The sequence below is a fragment of the Orycteropus afer genome, unplaced genomic scaffold (genome assembly GCF_000298275.1).
Source record: "Orycteropus afer afer isolate SDZICR_OR568_19922 unplaced genomic scaffold, OryAfe1.0 scaffold00133, whole genome shotgun sequence".
NCBI classification, from domain to species: domain Eukaryota; kingdom Metazoa; phylum Chordata; class Mammalia; order Tubulidentata; family Orycteropodidae; genus Orycteropus; species Orycteropus afer.
The window spans coordinates 2,533,044-2,538,620 of NW_006921720.1; the positions used below are offsets into that span (position 1 = coordinate 2,533,044).

Below are 5,577 nucleotides of genomic sequence, written 5' to 3' on the forward strand. Positions count from 1 at the left end.
TTTGGGTGTTTTTTTTTTTTTTTGGTTTGGTGGCATAGTCCCTAAGGCATTTGACTGCTAACCAGAAGGCTGGTGATTTAAACCCACCAGCCACTCCTCAAAAGGAAGATTGGGCAATCTATTTCCATAGACATACCACCTTGGAAACCCAAGGAGAGGTCTCAGTGAGTTGAATTGACTCAATGGCAGTGAGTTTGGTTTTTTTGTTTGGTTTCGTTTGGTGGCATAGTGCCTAAGGCATTTGACTGCTAACCAGAAGGCTGGCAATTCAAACCCACTAGCCAGTCCTGGGAAGGAAGATTGAGCAATCTATTTCCATAGAGATACTACCTTGGAAACCCAAGGAGGAGTTGCTATGAGCGAATAGACTTGATGGCAGTGAGTTTGTTTTTTTCTCTTTTTTTAATTGAAGTATAACATACATTCAGATGTATCATGAGTGTACAGCTTGATGGCTTTTTTCATACTGAACACACCCATGTAACCAGCACATAGTTCAAGAAACAGAACATTCCCACCCCAGAAACACCTTTCATGCTCCCTTGAAGTCACTGACCCCACCCATGGGTAACTGACTATAACTTCTAACAGCATGGATTAGTTTTGCCTGCTTTTTTTTCTTTATATAAATTGATCCACATTGTGTTTGTCAGATTCATCGTATTGTTGCGTATAGTTGTGTTTCATTCGTATTCATTGGTATATATTATTTCATTGTATAAATAAACCATGATTTCTTTTCCCCTACTCTACTGGGCTTCTTGGTTGTTATTTTATTATTGTTGTTATGTGCCGTTGAGTTGGCCCCAACTTATAGCAACCCCTCCTTAGGTTTCCAAGGCAGTATCACTATGGAAGTAGATTTCCCAACCTTTCTTCCGAGGAGTGGCTGGTGGGTGTGAACCACCAGCCTTCTGGCTAGCAGTCAAGTGCCTTAGACACTATGCTACCAGAGCTCCCAGTTGTTATTTTAGATTTAAAAAAAAAAAAAGAAAAATTATATGCAGAGTTAAGAGTTGGTTACATTCTTTTAAAGGATATATGGTACGTGTTTTAGACCCTTCCTTGATGCATTATCAAATATTTTTTATACAGAAGAATGGAGAATCGGATAGAGGGTGATAGAGAGAGGGAAGAAACCAACAGTCAAGAAACAAACAACCTCTTGCATGGGGCAAAGTCCAGGGCTCCCAGTTGTTTATTTTAGATTAAAAAAAAAAAAAAGAAAAATTATATGCATAGTTAAGAGTTGGTTACATTCTTTTAAAGGATATATGGTACGTGTTTTAGACCCTTCCTTGATGCATTATCAAATATTTTTTATACAGAAGAATGGAGAATCGGATAGAGGGTGATAGAGAGAGGGAAGAAACCAACATTTATTACTACCACCATGTGCTGGACATTGTGGTAGGAGTTCTATGTGCATCTCTTTTTAATCCTTCCACACGCCTGTTGCAAAACATTAGTACCAAATTCACAAAAGTGAAACCTTGGCACTGAAAATTTCCACAAGAGAAAAAGCAGGGATTCAGCCCAGGTGTTCCTGAACATGACAATAGCATGCTCTTCTCAAAGCTCGGCATAATTGTGAAACCCATTGAGTTCTTTTGTTTTGAGCTATAAGATTTATAAAATGTAAGGGAATCTATAAGATGGCCTGACTTAAAATATGAAATAAGAGTTTTAGGTTTAAAGCAGTTTCTCAAAGTGTTGTCCCCAGACCAGCAGCATCAGTTTCATCAGGAACATTGTTAGAAAAACAAATTCTCAGACCCTACCCCAGCCCTACGGAATCAGAAACTCTGGGAAGGAGGCCCAGCAATGTCTTATCCAGCTCTCCAGGTGATGCTGGTGTAAGGCCAAGTTTGAGCTTAGATCATTAGGCAGATATCTAGATGGTTGGCTGCTAATCTTTGAACTGATGCCAAACAAGAAGTTGAGTACTTTGAGGTTTCCAGGGCAACCCTTATTTGGTAAATTTGTGTTTTGTGCTTTCTATGCCAGTTTTCAGAAACATGTTGGATTAACCCAATTGGAATAATGCTGGAATAATGCTGGAACAGTAGATTTTCAAACATTTGGAAATTCAGCAGCTTATGAAAAAATGGTCACCTGGAAACAGCCACCCTAACCAAGAAGGCTTCTCCTAGTTCAGCTGTTAGCTGAAAGGATTTTATATCACTTGAATGCAAGTCCCCTCTTTTTGCCTCACTTTACAGTGGATCTAAGGAGCTCCGGTGGCACAGTGGGTAAGGCATTTGGTTGCTAACCAGAAGGTCGGCAGTTCAAACTCACCAGATGCTTCATGAAAGAAAGATGAGGCATTCTATATCCATAAAGATTTACAGCCTTGGAAACCCAATGGGGGTTGCTATGAGTTAGAATCGATTTGGCAGCAGTGGGTGGGTTTTACAGTGGATTTAGAGTGAGCCCTATAATAAAGGGACCGAAGAGGAGACAGAAGTGAAAATAGACATAGTAACTACCCCTTCCTTCAGCGTCACTAGGTTCTCCCTGGCACTATTAACAACTTCAATCCCAGGCCCTGCCTCTGGGTATACTCACCTAATTCACCAGAGCCTTGAAAGGAAAAAAGCAAACATTCGCAGATAACAATTTCCTCTGTAGGTGAATCTGATGGTTGTCCTGGGATGAGAGCTGTGCTTTATGTCTGTTGTACTGGCATAATCATTAATAGGAAAATGAAAAACATGCTGCCGTTGAGTCGGATCTGACTCATAGTGACCCCTTCTTGGGTTTCCGAGGTGGTATCACTACAGAAGTAGATTGCCCAACCTTCCTTCCAAGGAGTGGGTGGTAGGTTTGAACCACCAGCCTTCTGGTTAGCAGTCAAATGCCTTAGGCACTATGCCACAAGAGCTCCTATTAATAGGAAATTATTCCTCAAATTATCCCAGTTTAAATAATAAAATGCACCTTACCAAAAACCTACTGTCTTAAGGAGACTCTTACCTTTTCCCTAATGTTTTTATATGAAAAGAGAGATTTTTCAGAGGAAAAAAAGAGATGTGGGGCTGTATTCAATGTAGCTGGAGACATTGAAGGGGATGGAACACTGGTCAGAAGCTACAGGTGAGAACAGTGGGTAAACAAGGAATTCCTGGGCTCCCTAAAAAGAAGAAAAATAATGTGTAAAATAATGGGAGTGGGTTTGGACTATTATATTGATAGAATTGAGGTCTCTCAAACAGCTTCCTAATACCCTGGAGCTTCCACCCATTTCTCATCCGTCCACCCTTCTGCTGTGTCCTATCACAGCATCTACCAGGGGTCATTGAGATTTACAACTTAAGCTAAACCCTGTTCCTAATATGTATTTGGTAGGGGTGCTAAGAAAAAGCTGACTGGGTTGCTTTGTAAAGTACACCTTGAAAAATTGTTGAGATTTGCGTTAGGGTGTTAACCAGAAATTCAAGTGAAAAAAATACATTTAAACTGAAAATATGTGCCGACTGAAGTTCTCTGCCTACAATATGTTAGAATAATCTAACCACCCTCAGAAACATTTTACCTTCAGGTCCACTCTTAGCAAGCTACATAAAGAAAAGCCACATTCTCTCTGCACTCTCCCAGCCTGCACATCAGTACACTCTGACAGTTTCAAGGCTGACTTAAATGATGGTGTAAATCAGCGTGATATGCAAGAATTTGGATGTTTCCTCATTCCTGAAGGGTGAATGCTTTTTCCTCCACATCTTAAGACATGTCAATGTCATGTTACAATATCTGACACTTGGTTTGCCTTAAACATTAACTCTATGATAAAAGTTGATCAATAGCCTCATTTTCCCCACTCCTCAGCCAAATCAATACGCATCTCTCCCTTTAAGAAAGGGGAACACAAACAAAAGTTGATCCTAGGTTTTAATTTACCTCATACTAGTGCATGCTTAAAGAAAGAACCAATCACTTACTTAGATGCCATCGATTTAGTTTCTTTGTGCTCTTGTGAATCAATAAATTACAATGCTTTCACTTTAGAAGTAAACTTTTTATCACTGATTAGTCCCCAGTGGCTGATTACCTTATATTTACTAAAAGACCCAATGTATTGGTTTGCAGAAAATGTACAGTACAAGACAAGAAAATGTTGTTCATATGTATTGTTGTTGTTGTTATTGTTGTTATGTGCCGTCGAGTCGGCCCCGACTCATAGCGACCCCTCCTTGGGTTTCCAAGGCAGTATCACTACGGAAGTAGGATTGCCCAACCTTCCTTCCGAGGAGTGGCTGGTGGGTTTGAACCGCCAGCTGTCTGGTTAGCAGGCAAGTGTCTTAGCCACTATGCTACCAGAGCTCCTTGTATAGCTTGTATTAAGTATTCAGAATGTTAACATGTATATGACTTCCAATCTTACAATACCCCAAATTAACTCCAAGGTTTAGATCGCTAAAACAAAAGGTACACAAAAGCACCTATAATTAAATTTCTTTTAATAAATTTTTTTTATTAAAATTATTCCTGTAGGTATTAGGTAGTGTTATTCATTTCATAGGCAGTTGTTTTTATGCAAAAGTCTGTGATCATATGCCCCTAATTTGTTTATGGCAATGATAGCAATATTTTCCACCCAATCACAGCATCATATCGCTTGCTTACCTCCCAAAGTTCATTCTGCTGGTTTCACTGGCATTTGGATTTCCTACCCCTGCTCCAAGCCTAGATGAAAACCAGAAAGATCAAGCATGTTTTCCTGACATTTTCAGAGCAAAAATATTAGTGAACAAATTGGGCCTTTCTGAGTTTATGCTTATAATTCTCCCAAAAAGGCATTGAAAAGATCAATCCAGCACTTCTACTTTTTAAGTAGCAGTCAGCTCTAATACATGTTACTATTCTATAAATATGCTAAACAAATAAAGTTTTTAATAACAGTGAAATAAAGTGACCATATTTAGAAAACATACTCAAAAATGTTTGTCATTCAAATTTTGTGCTGTCAATACTTAAGCTTACTTCCTTCTCTTAGAAAGAAAAAAAAACAATGTTTAAGAAAATAATTTCATAATAAAAAAATATGTGTATCTAATATCATTTAGAGCATTTATTTTTTTAACAAAAAATGCTCTAAATGATATTAGATATGCATAACTGTATACATAGATGTATCTTGCAATTTTACTTTTCAATCTTATTTTCAGTGTTGCAGTTGGAATTTAGCTGGCTGTGTACTTTGAAGAGATAACAGTTGGTTATAATAACATGGATTAATAAGCAAGGAATATACCTTTTAGTGCATTTATAAAACAGTTTAGCCATCCAAAAGAATGAAAAGAGTTAGTTGTGGGCTTTATATAACATTTATAATTACATAGCCTATAACATATATATGTATATATATATATATATTATTCCAGGCACCAAATGTATTTCAGGACCGTAGTATTGGTAGTCTCACCAGATTTCATCTGACTGGTAATTCTGGTTGTTATTGAGTTTTTGGATTTTGTTTCATGTTTTCCCTCCCACTCTATCCAGGATCTCCAGATTTTATCCTTTCCTGAGTGGTTGGCATTGGTAGCCAGGCACCATCCAGTTCTTCTGATCTCAAGG

The 5,577-nt window shown here is 38.3% G+C and overlaps 1 protein-coding gene across 1 annotated transcript in view; it reads left to right on the forward strand.

Annotated features, from left to right (window-relative positions):
• COL19A1 (collagen type XIX alpha 1 chain) overlaps positions 1-5,577 on the forward strand; it is a 537,038-nt gene that overhangs the window by 341,840 nt on the left and 189,621 nt on the right. The window lies entirely within an intron of this gene.